Source organism: Acipenser ruthenus, chromosome 52 (assembly GCF_902713425.1).
Source record: "Acipenser ruthenus chromosome 52, fAciRut3.2 maternal haplotype, whole genome shotgun sequence".
Classification (NCBI taxonomy): Eukaryota; Metazoa; Chordata; class Actinopteri; order Acipenseriformes; family Acipenseridae; genus Acipenser; species Acipenser ruthenus.
This window is the reverse complement of record NC_081240.1, coordinates 4,587,356-4,602,829: the sequence shown is the minus strand read 5'-3', so window position 1 is coordinate 4,602,829 and position 15,474 is coordinate 4,587,356. Positions and strand designations below refer to the sequence as shown.

At 35.5% G+C, this 15,474-nt stretch overlaps 1 long non-coding RNA gene across 1 annotated transcript; it reads right to left on the bottom strand.

Annotated features, from left to right (window-relative positions):
* Positions 1 to 6,687: 6,687 nt before the first annotated feature.
* LOC131722932 (uncharacterized) lies at positions 6,688 to 8,499 on the bottom strand. Its single transcript, XR_009320057.1, has 3 exons — positions 8,402 to 8,499; positions 8,027 to 8,064; positions 6,688 to 7,246 (listed from the first exon to the last, which is right to left on the bottom strand). It is a non-coding gene; the product is annotated as an uncharacterized LOC131722932 (long non-coding RNA).
* Positions 8,500 to 15,474: the final 6,975 nt, after the last annotated feature.

The following is a 15,474-nucleotide window of genomic DNA, read 5'->3' as shown; positions in this document are numbered from 1 at the left end:
AACACTGCTTCAGCAAACCACAGGATTTAAAATAGAAATGTTAAGAGGCCATCAACACACAACATGTCATTTGGTGGTTACAGTGTGCCCTGATGAAAAGAAGCAAATATGTAATGTGTGTGAGATAATAGACCCAACACTGTTATTTATTTGCAGTTTGGTAACTTTATTGGTTGTGTTTTTGTTTCTATCAAATGAGGAAAAAAGTGCCTTTTTGCTTATTGTCTCTGATTAAGTTTGCAGCACTTTATTTATTATTTTTTTGATGGTGGACTTTTGTGATAGACGCTTCCTGCACCTAGAAATAACTTAGCATCCCATCAGAGAAGCTAAACAGAAATTCCAAAGAACAGATTGCCGACCACAGCATGTGTTAAAAACAAAGAATCGAGCAGCACTTTGAACACCTGGATCTGAAATCTGAGAGCAGGTGATCAGAAACTGAGCACTTTTAAAATTTTTGTACATAGTCATTTTTACTTCACGTCAGTACAAAATAACTGTGAATTCAAAAAAGTAGATTGCATCAACAGTAAAATCACAGGTCATTTTAAATGTAAAAATCTGTAATATGGAACAGAAAGGAACATTAGTAACTATCTGCCGTGTAGTGTGTGACAAGACCAGGAAGCAGTACACAAAACTCTGAAATGAGGGGCTGAACACTGCCGCAGCAGTATGTTTATTAAATAAAAACAAAAGACTTTTCAAACTAAATAAAACACTGTTGTAAACACAAAACAGAAGGGCACACGGCCAAAACAAAAGGGTCACAAAACCAAATACAAAAAGTCTAATTAAACGAGTACCTTTGTAACAACTTCACAAAAATTAGCAGCAATCATCTGTTTGGCGCTCTGTCGCTGAGAGTCTCTCTCCTGCTCCAACCACCCCCTTAGAGCCCAGAGTGGGTCCTTATATACTGTGGCTGGAGCCTTAACTACCCATCAGTTCAAGCAAATACCTCATTAAGGCTCCAGCTACATTCTTCTCAAGGTTTTTATGGATGGAGAATTCACCCTATCCTTGCCACAATACACAATTCAAGATAATAATGCATAATGCAAATAAATACACAAAAAGGTAACAACAATAATAATAATAATAATAATAATAATAATAATAATAATAATAATAATAATAATAATAATAATAATAATAATAATACAGTGCACATATGTACCCCGTCACAGTAACAGACACATTGAATAGACAGTATTAATTAAAAAGTGTTTTTATGAATGAAAAACAAACACATATTAGGCAATACAAAAATAAATGTGTCATTACAGTACATTGGTTACAAATTCTCTTTTTAACATTACCTTTACTGTTTTACAGAGTTTGCAATCATCACTCTATTTCTGAGCGGTTCTGAGTTCTATTGCTCCAGTATTGAGTTTGTATCATATTCCTAATAACTCTGTCTTCACTTGGCTTTGAGCTTGTCTGGAGAATTGGAAATGTCTTCACTGGACACCCTTCCTCATTGAATTCAAACAATATCATCTTTCAACTCTGTGTTTGCTCTTTGCTGAGTTTACAAGATTCTCTTTTCCATTGACACATACGTAGTTTCCAGTATCACTCCTCTTAACTTGTTTAATGGAAAAGACGACACCTGGTAAGCCTTTGGGAACAGGTTGTGAATCGACAAGGTTGCATCTCTGAGTGAAGCTGCTATTATACATTTAAATTATACATCCATTCCTTCCATTGCACTCCGTCTGTCTAGCTGAAGTGTGTGCAAATAGCGTGACTCTGAAAATACAGTTTCTATGTGATATTACATAATCTATCAGTATATAGCAGCTTAAAATAAAGGAATAATGCATGATAGGGCAACACACAACCTGGAGTGCATTATTCCTATTATGCAATGGCTCACACTGTAAAAATAGCAAATAAAACTAATTTCATATGTTTAAAGGTGATTTAGTTAGACAAATGTGGAAATAACATTCCACCTCATAAACCAGTTCCTGTTTTCCATTTATAACTGTAATAAAGTATTAACTATGACAGCCTAATAGTATATTAATGTTATGACTCAGGGGCGGTCCATTTAAGTATATGTTTAAGCCCGCTTTGAGCCCCATGTAGCTGCTTATGCCATACGGCTCTCTGGAGCTATTTCTAACAGTCATAAAATTGTCGTAGAACTGTATTAAGGTGTTCTATCATGACAGTTTTCAAGTCTATATTTGTGTTACTCTCACTCACCCAGTCATAAAATGCTTTGCCTGCCCAGTTGGTTTGTCGTTCATGGATTTATCATTTCTGTCAAATATCTTGTCTAGGCTGTCAGTTTTTTTTTTCTCTCATTGAGAGGTGCTGTTTGGTCTCCTGGCTTCTCTGTGTTTTGAGGGCTCTTTGCCAGACTAGCTTTCCAAAGTTGTCTTGTTGTTTAAGGTAAAATTCACTTCAGGAATTGTGTTATTTATTCTCTGTTATTGACAGTCGTGGCAGATTTATATGTTTGTCTAGGTTTTCAGTGAGGAGGGTGCCGGTACTAGATCCGTGATTTTATGCTGGATAACATCACGGGTCTTGTACAAGGCTGACCAATCAGAGCTCAGGAATTTTTCATGCAATTGTATAATATACAGTAACAATACAGTAGACTCTTGCTCATCAGAAACCAATTGGGACTGGACCCAGTACTAAAATACCTTAATATAGAGACAGCCAGTTGCTAATCTTTGCACTGTGCATAGATTTTACATTGAGATAAACTGAAGAACCATGGCTAATGTTTTTCACATATCCTGGATTCTCTTTTCCATACATGCAGATATAGTTTCCAATGTCATTCTTTCTGATGTCTTGTTTTATAAATGTGACAGCTCCCATTCCTCCGGGCTCTGGCAGTGAACTGATCTCCTCTCTGTTTTTATATAAATGGAACCAATTCATCTCCTTGTTCTCTGGTTGTTCTCCGTGCACAGATGATATTACACATGTGAATTCAATGGTCTCTCCTTCCACTACAGTCGTTTTCCCAATTTGAAGTATCGTCATACCCAGTGGCTCTGTAATCATTTATAAAAAAATGAAAAATAACACATGACAGAAATATCTGTTAAGCAAGTAAGAACATGGACATTGTATAACTGAAATGTGTTATTAACCACAGATTACAATATTAGCATATATTACATGATGTAATAAGAAGAAGAAGAAGAAGAAGAAGAAGAAGAAGAAGAAGAAGAAGAAGAAGAAGAAGAAGAAGAAGAATACCCGTGCATGTGCTCAACCTGTATTAAACATGCTGATATCAGAACACTAAATAAGACACATGACTTGGACTGGTTACTCCAATAGGAATATTCTATTTAGCACTGAGTAAAGGCCAGTGCCTTTATCACTATGATATAAAGATACCAGCCAACGATATACAGCAAAAAAATAAATATTTCTGATAGAAAAACAGAAGAGGTGAATATCACAACGCTTTTATTCCAACCCATTAATGTTAGCACTAGAAATCAACAACTAGAAATCAACAACCGAAGAATACCTAAGAGACCTTGCATTCAATTTCTGAGTTGTTTATTTCAGCTTTTATATGTTTAATGTGTGTGTGTTTATTCTTTCAGGAATAACAATGAGAAAGACACTTCAGAGTGAACAGCCATGTGAATTTCACTCTAAATGTTATTCATTTCTAATGTAATCAAGCATTAATCATTGTATCTTATTATGTGAACGTGTCAGAGACACACATACCTGTCCAAACCAGCAGCACATCTCCAAGTGCAAAAACTGAAAAACAAATGAATCATTTTACAAATAAGAAAAGGAACATTTCCAATATACTGTCATAAACAAGTTATAAAATAAATAATACGTACGTATCATGGTTAATTTCCCATTCCAGGGCATATTAAAATGCAGTTTACTTAATCTTTGATACTAACACTATTCGTTTCCTCTATCTGTAACACAACTAAATATAACAGTGCACACTATGAGATTATAATGCAGCAAAGGAAACTCATGCACAATAGAAATGTGTGTTTCCATTATGCATGTATGTTTCTGGCATAATCAAATGAATACCTGAAAACCTGAAAATGATTATTTAAAAAGAATAGGAAGAGTATGTACACACATAAAAAAGTAATGAAATAAATTATACTTACAAAGCATTATTACATTAAAATCCCAAGTCATTTTTACAAGCTGTCCAGTGACTACTTATAGCGCACCGGTCCTCTGTTTGTAACACACCTAAAGACACAGTAATGGAAATACCACAGCCCCCTGCATAGATATGGGGAGATAATACTGACCTAGTGTTTCCGTTTCACATGCAATTCTGATACAATCAAAGAAACAGATCAACAGCAATTCTTTATTGATCAGTTTAACTGTTTGTTATAAACTGTTTTAAACAGTTCTGATGTGGTCCATGTTTGATGCCTCCTTAGACAGGTTCACACAACAATGATGTAGTATGACTATGTCACAATATTGTATATGCACCAATGAATCAGATACTAAAATATCCCTACAAACAGTAAACATGCGTGCAGCTAAGCGTATTGCATGGAAACCCATGAGAACCTGGGGGCTGGGACTCTTCAAGCGCATGAGCCAGTGCTGCACATAGCCTGGTTGTGCGAGACGTGTACAGAGTTCATTTTAGCAAGCTTAGAAAGGCGTTAAAACACTGCTTCAGCAAACCACAGGATTTAAAATAGAAATGTTAAGAGGCCATCAACACACAACATGTTATTTGGTGGTTACAGTGTGCCCTGATGAAAAGCAGTGAATATGTAATGTGTGTGAGATAATAGGAAAACAAAAAGCAAATAGCAATTAACTTTATAACAATGACATGAAATACATACAGAGCTGTGCTGAAGAGGCTCTGTCTAAGTGTTGTCTAATTGGGCCCCCTTTGGAGTGACTGCTGTGAACACCAATTACAATTAGAACTAGAACTGCCAGGCAGTTTTATGGCTTCCAAGCTCAGTACCAATTGTAAATGTTACCAAGCTGTAGCATTGCAGCACAAGTGTCAGCAATAGATCAGTTTTATACAGCAGATTCAATCCCAAATACTGCATTAGTTCATTATCTCATGATGCTTTATAACTTTAAAGCTAATTTTACATTTAACCTTAAGGAGCGGTCAAAGGTCACGGCTTATAACATTAGAGCATACCATGACCCTATCTGTACTCTCTCAGGAGTTAAAAGCCAGTTTTACATTTGACCTTTAGGAGAGGTCAAAGGTCATGGGCAATGACGTTTTTTGATAGAGCATACATGGGTTACTATATGTGTTCCATAGTAACCATGGCCCTTTCTGAGTCAATATAAACTCCTAGATCTTTTTCATAGATTCCTTCTTCAATTTCAGTATCTCCCATATGATATTTTTATTGCCTGCGTGCAGTACTTTACACCATTCTCTATGAAATATAAATACAGTTCTGCACAGTTCTGAATGCTGTCTAGATTATTTTGAATGACCTTTGCTGCTGCAACTGTGTTTGCCACTCCTCCTATTTTTGTGTTGTCTGCAAATGTTATGCAGTGTTTAATTTTAGCATGTGTAGCGAGGTGACAAGAATGACAGAGAATCTAACTTAAGCAAACCACAGTATTTAAAACAGAAATGATAAAAGACCATCAATACAAAACATGTCCGGTGGTGTTGGCCCCGATGAAAAAAAAACAGTAAGTTGAGATCATAGATAACAGAAAACACAACCACACAAATGCATATTGTACACTTTATAACAATGAAGTTAAATACATACAGTCATGATGAAGTGACTGTAGCTCAGAGATGTGGCTGATTCAGCAGACCCACATGAACACTAATCATGTACTGCCTCTGTATCTTAGGTAAGGTAACTTAGCACTGCTGCTAACTGGGGTCTGTGTAACCCACTGCTGTTTATTGAAGTACTTCTAATTGTTTTACAGTATGAACAGGAAACTCATGAACAACAGTAAATAAGAATCATTACCGATTCCATTCACAACACAACAGATAAGGATTTCAAAGCTGTTATCAAGTTCTTTTGAAAGGAAAGAATACTATTTACAATTCTAAACAACTTACAAGCTGAACATTCAGTCCTGGGCCTCTGTCGAGCACACTGGCATTTGTACAGAATTGCTTGATAATGAATGCTTATAGAGGATAAGGTTGAGCCCACCAAACTTCACATACATTTTATAACCTGACAAATACAGAATATAAAATGATAGACTAGGAATGATTCAAGGAAGGACTAGGAATATCATAAAAGTGAAAAGAATTGCTCTATTCATTTTACTGAACTAGTTTTGCTTTAAAAATATTAAACATTTTAGGACCTTTTCAGATATGGTTTGTTGCAAAATTAACCTAATTTTAGACGCTTTTGCATTCACACCACACCTCAATGCAAACTAAATCACTTCATTGAGAATTCAGAACTGATCTTGCTTTCAAACAATAATGAAATGATAATCCCGCTCTCTTTGTCATTTGGAGTAAGTGAGGCTGGCATAGTTGAAAGGTCATGTTGTCACATGATTTGTCATTTAGAGTACCGTTAAGTCGGGCTGGCATGAGGCAGGTTGTTCAGTCCTGGATCCTCGAAGCCAGGTAAGATTTACAGAGAAATTATTAGAATGTAATATTGGAGCAACAGAAACCCAGAACCACCCAGAATGATTGACCATAAGAAATGCATTGTGTGTTAGCTTTGAGTAAGAAATGCATTGTGTGTTAGCTTTGATTAAGAATCCCACACTCCTGTAGGGAAACACACAGTATGCTACTGGCTCTTTAAACACTAGAACCTGTGCAGAAGGTTTCATAGAAAAGTTTGTCTCCCAGCATTGATGGAAGTGCTATTAATGTGTCTTCTATTGTTTGACACATTCCACCACAGTCCCCTAGATTATTTATATCTCCAATGGTTTGTCAGTTCTGGGACAATAACTAAAGTGCCTCCCTCTGACCGGACTCTGTATGATCGTTCTGGTAGGTATGAAAGTAGAGAGTACGTAGATAAAAGAGAAAGACCATTTTGATTCATTGAATATTCATGTATTTTTCAAAACAACATTCATTTTTCCCCAGTGGTTTTCAGTATCTGGAAGTTTTAACTGCTGCATATGTTACATTGTCTTCATCAGGTGCAGAGCTGGGTTTCTTCTTGGTGACACGGGCAGTGTTTATTTCTGAGTATGTGAGTGTGTCGTCCTGTTGCTTTGAAGGCTGCTTAGGCTTACTCTGCAATAAATTATCAGATTGGAGAGAGATCAGGGTGGCGAAACGATACTAAACAAACTGTCCAAACAAAGAGATACAACCTAATAAAAGTAAACTGCCTTTTATCCATCTGTAAATATATATCAGTAGCTGCACAATATCTTCTTATTATACCCTATCCACGTTACTAAAAATAATACCTAAACAATGTGCAATGTGTTGAAACCATGTCATTATCATTCACTTTGTTCACAGTCGTGTTTTCAGCATGTGATTATCATGCATTATTTAGGTTGTGTGAATGAGGCATTAGACACTCTCAAAGTTCCTCTACTGCATACCTGCTGTAAGGTTTCAATACAATTTATACCCTACTCAACTAAGAGTTTTTACCTACAGCCTATTTACAGGGCAAATGTAGCCATTAGTCAATGGAACCCAAACATGTCAAAATACCCTTTCCTGGAGCAAATTCAAATCGCTCAACTCATTACATAAGGTCTAAATGAACTTTACAAAACAGTAATAATAACAGTACCTGGATTATTACCAGAGATTCTCTATATCCAATGTTTTATGTGTGTTTTTATAACTTTGCATGATCTTATAAACCTATATTGTTCACACAGCGATGGTAAATACTGAAAAAACATGTATCAGTCAGCCCAGTTTGATGTGTCTCCAGCAGTATATTTTGCTTGGCTAAAATGATAAATAATGGAACTGTATCCATTTAAATAAGAAATAACCTGTATATGTGCAAGCAAATTGTGTGAGACACATGTAACATATAGGACTTACCACCGTAGCATATTCAGAATCAGTCTGGACAGCATGGCCTGGAATGGCATTGTATCAAATAGATTAGTTTCCTACTTTGAATGGGATGGAAACAGCTAATGACACACTATGCATCAGAAACATCAAGATGTATATTTTTCACCAAAGGCTGAACAATGGAAGACTGCAGTAAACACTCACCCAAGAATCATGCTTTTAAAATAGAATTGAACATGACTGAGGGTCACACCAAACGAGCAAGATGGGCTGAATGGCCTCCTCTCGTTTGTAAACTTTCTTATGTTCTTAATAAATTGACACAGCAAGATGAAGAAGTCCCCATCATTTAAACATACTTCATTTGTATCCATTATGGTGAAGAATGCTGTGCCCTACCTCGTTTGGATTGCAGCCACTTCAGCACTCCTCCTATCAGCAGTACCAGCAGCACAAGGACCCCACATCCTACCCCTGCACCCAGGTATGGAGCTGGAACAGATCCTGGGGGGATCCACATTCAAATGGGATTCATTGTAAGATCCAGTTAAATATGTGCAAACAGATTCTATAATTCACTAATAACCTACTGACATAAAAGTCTGATCACAATGTGTTTAAAACAGATGTAATCCAGTGTAATTACAGTGACTTGATCTTGTGAATAGAATACATACAATATGCTCCACAGCGAAGACATACATTCTTTGTTTTTGAGCAGTTACACCAAACACACAATAATCATGTTTTCCAGAAAGCCTAGTTTTTGGAGTTGGTTTAATCTGGTATGAAAATGTCCATATGTACCACCAATAATCAGAGCTGTGGACATTCTGATTCAAATATAATTTCTGATACAGTATATATGTTACACTCAGAGTCAGGATTTGGTTAATCACAGACAAAAATAACAATTCATGATTTGAACATTTAACAATTAAAATTAACATTAACATTTCAAATTATCAAAGAACGAAATGAAAGGTTAAATGAAAAATGTACCCAAAGAAAACAAATGTTCTCTTCGTGCAGCAGCAACAAGTTTTGTCAAACAAAGAAGTGCTTCTGTGCGAGTAAGTGAGTTCAGTGCTATTCTGAATCCCAAGCAGCAAGCCTTGCAAAAACAAATACAAAATTCAGTGATTTGTATGTTTCTAAATTTTAAATTGTGATTTTTTAAAATGTCTTTATGTATCTAATTTGATTAACTACTTTCATTTTACTTCACTTTTATTATCTAAACAATCAAATCGATGTTTTACAATGAGGCTCAGTATCCCAGTGGAGCTCTCAATACGGTTTCTTTTGAAAATGCCAATTTATCAAAGTTGTCATCGTCTAAAATAAAAAACATTTAAGAAGGTGTTCTTGTTGTCAAAAGGCAGTCTCTGTCTTTATTCCAGAGGCGTGGCAGTGTCTGGTGCTGATCGGGGGTCTGCAAAACCTGTTCTCTAAAAAGTTGTGGTACAGACCTTCCAACGATTTATGAGAATATGAAACATTTAATAAGCATACTTTTCTTTCTTTCTTTCTTTCTTTCTTTCTTTCTTTCTTTCTTTCTTTCTTTCTTTCTTTCTTTCTCTTTCTTTCTTTCGCTTAAAAAATGATTAGACAAACATGGATTGACATGTGGCTTTGCAGTTTAAATCTGTGTATACAGAACTCTTATAATATGAATAAAACAATCCATTTTAAATGTGTTCGTTTTTTCCTCTAAAACTGTATTTTCTAAATTACAAGGTGAGAACATTCCAAACTCGCTTGAAGAATGTTTGCGGTCATTATCCTCCTAAATTGCTTACCACGGCCCCCGTGCAAATGATGCCACGGTCTCAATGGGTTAACTTCCTGCATAAATAATAAATACATCAATAATTAATCAATGACGTGTATCTCAAATATAATTTACTGATTTTATGTCCATTCAATAAAAAATATTGTATTAAAGTTTGTATTTCACTTGATGCCCATTTTTTGCTATTCGCAGATTGAGCAGCATCTGTCGTTCTTTGATAAATTTTAAAAAAAATCGCGAAATGGTTATTTCTTATTTCATTTAATGGTTATTTAATGGTTAATCCTGACTCTGACTGTAACATATACACCGATTAGAACCTTTATTATCAACAACTTAAGAACTTACTTTGCTTTTTAAAACCTGGACTACTTTAAAGTGATACGTTTACTGAATCAGTAAACGTATCACTTATTTTACACTTGCCTGTCCCATTTGTGTGTTGGGTCTTGATAGATGTGTTTGGAGTTGTCATATCTCCTGTGGGAACATAAGCAACAACGTATAGCAAATAATCACCACTGGGCTAAAAAAAAAGTTGCCAGCTGTTTAATAATTTTAATAATTCAGACTAACATTCATTTGATGATAATGTGTTCTTTGTAATGATGTGGATAGTGGGAGATCTAAATACTGCTCCTATAATGTATAAACCTGATTATCTGTAGTCATGTTAAAAAGGGTTTCAATGAATCAATGTGGAGGAAGCATCAGAGGGAGTCATTTTGAGTGGCAGTATTTGGATCCACGGCTGTTCTCCTGCCCGGTATTCTATCTACTTCGATCTAATCTTGTCACCATTCCTTCATTTAAACATATTTGGCCATAATATCAAAAGCATGGGTGAATGAATTTCCCCTATTAGCATGCTGTATTAGCATAATATTAGCGTACTGTACTTCATCGTGAGTCCTGTCAGAATGGTTTCATTTGAAGAAACTACCCCTACTGTATGCAATGATGGCTAACTCCAAGTCAATCATTTTAATTGTGAAATAGACACATTTTAACTATTTTGTCAAAAACTTTCTTTAAATCAGAAAACTGAATTGAAAACAAACACAGACTTGCCTGTCAGTTTCTGTTGGGGTGGAGTTGTCGTATATACTGTGGGAATATAAACAACAAAAAAATAAACAACACAAATTAGAAACTAAAGCTGAGGTGGCAGTTTCTTTTCTAAATAATTTATACACCTAGGACTTCTGATTACCTCCCCAGATTTATGAACTGCATGGAAATTGATCTTTGCAACATTTCAAAGCAGTAAAGAATACATTACAATAAGTAAATCATATATATATGGCAAGCATTACGTTTTTTATTATATTTATTTTCCTATACCATATGTCCCAAAAGTATGTTTAATTTTAATCTTTATTTAGCAGAGCTCCACCTATGACATGTGTTGTTAGTTTCATCTTACTAAAAATACTGTAAAAAAGACTCACAAAAACCTTTACAGACGTTGTTTTTCACAAAGTCCCCTCATCTGATGATTAAAAGATGGAGGCTGTATGGGCCACCGTTTAGATCAACTGAGTCGACCCCACTGTGTCACAAAGTATTCAGCTCAGTCCTTACCTGTCACATGAAGGTAGACTGGGCGACTGCGTTTGCTGTTTGCTGAGTTCACAAGCTTCTCTTTTCCATAGATACAGGTGTAGTTTCCAGTATCATTCCTCGTAATGTTTTTAATGGAAAACGTGACACCTGGTACGTCTTTGGGATGGGGTTGTGAATCGACAACGTTTCCAGTTTTATATAGATGGAAAATTCCTTCTTTTCCTGTTGCTTCTCTGAGTTCAGCTGGTATTATACATTTAAATGATACATCCATTCCTTCCATTGGGCTCGGTTTGTCTAGCTGAAGTGTGAGTGTATCTAAAAATAACAAGTAGACTCTTACTAATCCAAACCCTGTTCAGATTAATGGTTTGATCGTAATCTGTATCAAATTATAAACACCTTCTCTTGTCTTATGTTTGATATGTGTTTAAGTTATAGTTCATGATAAATCAGAACCATTTTAATTAATCATTCAGAGACATCTATTTTATACATTCTCACATAATTATAAGATTGAACTTTCTCCAGCCGATATCAGCAAGCATTTAATTCTCATAGCATGGTTCGGATTAGTGTGAGTTTAATGTATGAGAAATTTAGAGAAATATCTTAATACAGTTTTAATACTAGTTTTAAAAACTCATCAATTGACTGAAGGAGCAGTATATTATGTATATACATTTCAAGTACAATAACATTATTTGAATGATTTAGGCTCTAAAAGCTGTAACATAAATCCATTTAAAAATAAACCCATCTATTTAGAACAAAGCCAAGCATTTTTAATTTGTTTTTTGTAATTTGTTTATAGTTAAAAACACCTTATCTAGTCCTATGTTTGATATTTTTTAAGTAAATCAGTTTCTTTTTTTCACATAAAGTTACATTCAGGTATTTTATCATAGTTTGTACTCACCTCTTACAGTGAGATAAACTGAAGAACCATGGCTGATGTTTTTCACATCTCCTGGATTCTCATTTCCATACATGCAGGTGTAGTCTCCAGCGTCATTCTTTCTGATGTCTTGTTTTATAAATGTGACAGCTCCTATTCCTCTGGGCTCTGGCAGTGATCTGATCTTCTCTCTGTTTTTATATAAATGGAACCAATTCTCCTTGTTCTCTGGTTGTTCTCCATGCACAGCTGATATTATACATTTGAATTCAACCTTCTCCCCTTCCAGTACAGTCGTTTTCCCAATTTGAATCATCGCTGTACGGAGTGGCTCTGTAAACATGTATTTAAAAAATTTACAAATAGCATGACAGAGAATAATCTGTTAAGCAAATAAGAACATGATCATATGGACACATATCTGTTTGAAACATGCAGTTTTCAGAAAATTAAAAAAGACCATTTGTTCTCTGAAAACTCCACTTTTCTGTGTTCATGTGATCTGGAACATTTAATCTAATAACAATAGTAGTTTTTTTGTTTGTTTCAAAAGACATTATAAAAGTTATCAGTAAAAAATCAGTTATCTGTAACCAGGAGAAAAGTTTAAATATGTTTTATTCTTTTTTGCTATGGTCATGTGTGGTTATGGTTATGTGCGTTTGTGTTATAGATGTTATGTGTGAAATGTAAAAAAGTGAAGATGTTGAGGACTTCATTAGAAGACAATGTTTAAATTATGTCGTCTCTATTTATGAACATGGTTAAAACTAGGGCTACTTAAAAACAGATTTATCAGTTTGACAATACAAGAAAACAGACACCTCTGCAAATGTTAATACATTTATCAGTAATTTTATAAACACGTGTTTATTGCATGTAGCTATTTCAAATTGGCTCTAGTTCAAGCATTTCAGAATAGTAACAGTGATGCGATTTGGTAAAAAAACACAACTATCATTTGCACCACTTCTTTCTGAAAAGATAAAGACACCCATTAATGTGAGAAAACTAGAAATAAGCAACATAAGAATACCTAAGAATTCAATTCCTGAATTTCAGGTTGAGTAACTTCATTGTGTGTGTTTATTCTTTCATGGATAATGGTATAAATGGAGTAAATGTCTTTGTGAATTTCACTCTAAATGTTATTCATTTCTAATATAATCAAGCATTAATCATTGTATCTTATTATGTGAACGTGTCAGAGACACACATACCTGTCGAAACCAGCAGCACGTCTCCAAGTGCAAAAACTGAAAAACAAATTCATCATTTTACAAATAAGAAATGTAACATTTCAAATTTTCCTACATAAAAAAAACACGCTTCAAACATATAATACTTACATATCATGATTAAGTTCACTTTCCAAGGCATATTAGAATGCTGTTGAACTAATTTTTGAAACTAACACTATACAGTTCCTCAATCTGTAACACAACTAAATGTAACAGTGCATACTATGAGATTATAATACAGTAATGGAAACTCATGCGCACTAGAAATGTATGTTTCCGTTATGCAACTACTGCATTGCACACACTGTAAGCCCACACATGTGGCAATCAAGGTATATCAGTTTCTACGCCTGGATTAACAGCATGTGAGTGGCTCTTAACACAAGGTGTTCTGTGGCGGGAACTGTTTATATTTGACTCTTTTTATTTCAACATCATTTCTTATAAGACTGTATCAGGTGGGGGTGGGGGACTTTTCTTTATAAACATGTTTACAAATGTTTATGTGAATGAATTATTGTTAATAGTTTAATATTGATGTCATCTTATTGATTGAAAATTAATTTTAAAAAAATAAAGAAAGAAAGAAAGATGATGCGCAGGATCTGGGTCCTTTATGGTGTTACTAAAGCGGTTCTGGGCCAGAATGTGTTAACCCTTGCGGTCCATTGTCGGACTGGGTCCGACATTGCAATTATTCCTCTCAGGTCCTTTGTCAGACTGGGTCCGACATCATTATAGCAACGCAAAAAACTGGTTTCTAGTCTTTTTTTCTCCGGAAAAAGCAGAGAAAACCATTCAATTGCCGAGTGGGAGCGACAGGAGCCGAGACAAGTCGAAAAAAAAAAAGGCGTATCTCATGATTAGTCATACATGGCCCTGGTATCAGATAACGGGGCGGTCGTAAGTAAACAAGCTGGCTGCCTGTGAATCAGCGCACAGAGAACATGGACATTTGCAGAGCTTTTTTGAGATGTTATAGTAATAAAATAATGACTTGCATCGCATTATTGAGGAGTTTGTTGATAAAACGAGTGATCAGGAGATGATTGATCAGTATGTACGATTATTATTTTTATTATTATTTATTTCTTACATAGGTGAAAGCTATAGCGAACGAAAGGGTGGGGCGGGGCTGGAGATGCCTAGTGAGTGCTTTGTTGATATGCAGGGCCATTTAAACCCGTTTGACTGTGGAAAAAAATACTTTTAAACAGCGCGTCTAAAATTAACTGCGCGTGTGAAAATTAATTAGACCTGGCGTGCCTGACGCGCAATTAATAAATGGACTGCAAAGGTTTAATGACAGTGGTTCTCATTCCAAAAACATTCTTCTAAAGTGTGTGTAACTTTCTCTACTGTTTTTTAATACAACTGTATTTATTAAAATGCCATTCTGGGCCATTCTGGCTTTTACTCCATTCCAACAAATGTTAACCTATTAAGTGTGGTTCGGGGGCGGGAGCTAGGCTCCTCCCTATCCTCTGATCTCCTATCATCAATCAAATCTACTTCCTATTTAAACATTAGTCACACCCTATTCCTCTGTCTTGTGATTCTTTGTTTTGGTTGTGAACCTAAACAGATAACAAGACCCCCATCAATTTCTTTTAAAGAATTTAAGAAAAATCAAGTATGGTGTACTTACCACACATCTCTTCCTCAGATTCGGAGATTTTCGAAGATAACTTCTTGTCTGTGTCAGAACATTGTCCGACAGCTTTAACCCAGGGTATGGTCAGCCCACCATTCTTTCCTCTATCAGACGTCGCCGTAACTTGTGAACAGGTGCCTCCCAAGCAGGACAGCATACTACCCACCGTCCAAGGAGCCAATCCCCATCGATCTAAGTGGCTCTGGACCCAGGATATACCTCCAGAGTGACTGTACTTTAAAGACTGGACTCAACAAACTCAGAAAGATCCTCCTCAAAAACGACAGTGAGCAATCAGGAATCTCCTTTCATTTTCTA